At 35.3% G+C, this 606-nt stretch overlaps 1 protein-coding gene across 1 annotated transcript in view; it reads right to left on the minus strand.

Annotated features, from left to right (window-relative positions):
• The window catches only part of LOC125650707 (exportin-5-like), a 68,956-nt gene that overhangs the window by 28,691 nt on the left and 39,659 nt on the right, over positions 1 to 606 (minus strand). The window lies entirely within an intron of this gene.

Genomic DNA, 606 nt, shown 5'->3' on the forward strand with positions numbered 1-606 from the left:
CTACCCCGGGGTTCATGAAATTTACAATTTTGGTAGAGGCCTTCCTGCTCTCCATCACCATGCATTTAGTTTTTCTTACACTTGTGTGGTTCTTGAGAAGATTTTTGAAAATTGAAGACCTGAAATTTACAATTTATGTCCCCCTTGTCCCAAAGATACTTCATACCAAATTTGAAAAGTATTGGACTGGTAGTTATCAAGAAGGAGTTAAAAATGTTCAATTCTTAACGCACAACGGATGACGCACGACGACGGATGACAACCGATTGCTACACTCAGGTCACCTGAGTTTACTCAGGTGACCTAAAAACATTGTAAGAATTTTTCATGTCAGTAGTAGTTTTTATGTACTCTAAAGCTATTTTAGTCCTTTTGGTAGCAATTGGCAAATATGACTAGGGCAGCTACATAATGCCCCTTAAAATTGACATTGAAGTAAAGAACTTCAGAATTGTATAATCAAAATGTTTCATTTTATCAAAACCCACATTATATTCTGAAGGTCATCAATTCAAATGAACATGGGGAAATACATTGAGACACTTTCAGATCTTAAAATTGAATGTGAAGGCCACCTTAAGTAAATGCAATTTAAATACCTTTATG

Source organism: Ostrea edulis, chromosome 5 (genome assembly GCF_947568905.1).
Source record: "Ostrea edulis chromosome 5, xbOstEdul1.1, whole genome shotgun sequence".
NCBI lineage: Eukaryota > Metazoa > Mollusca > Bivalvia > Ostreida > Ostreidae > Ostrea > Ostrea edulis.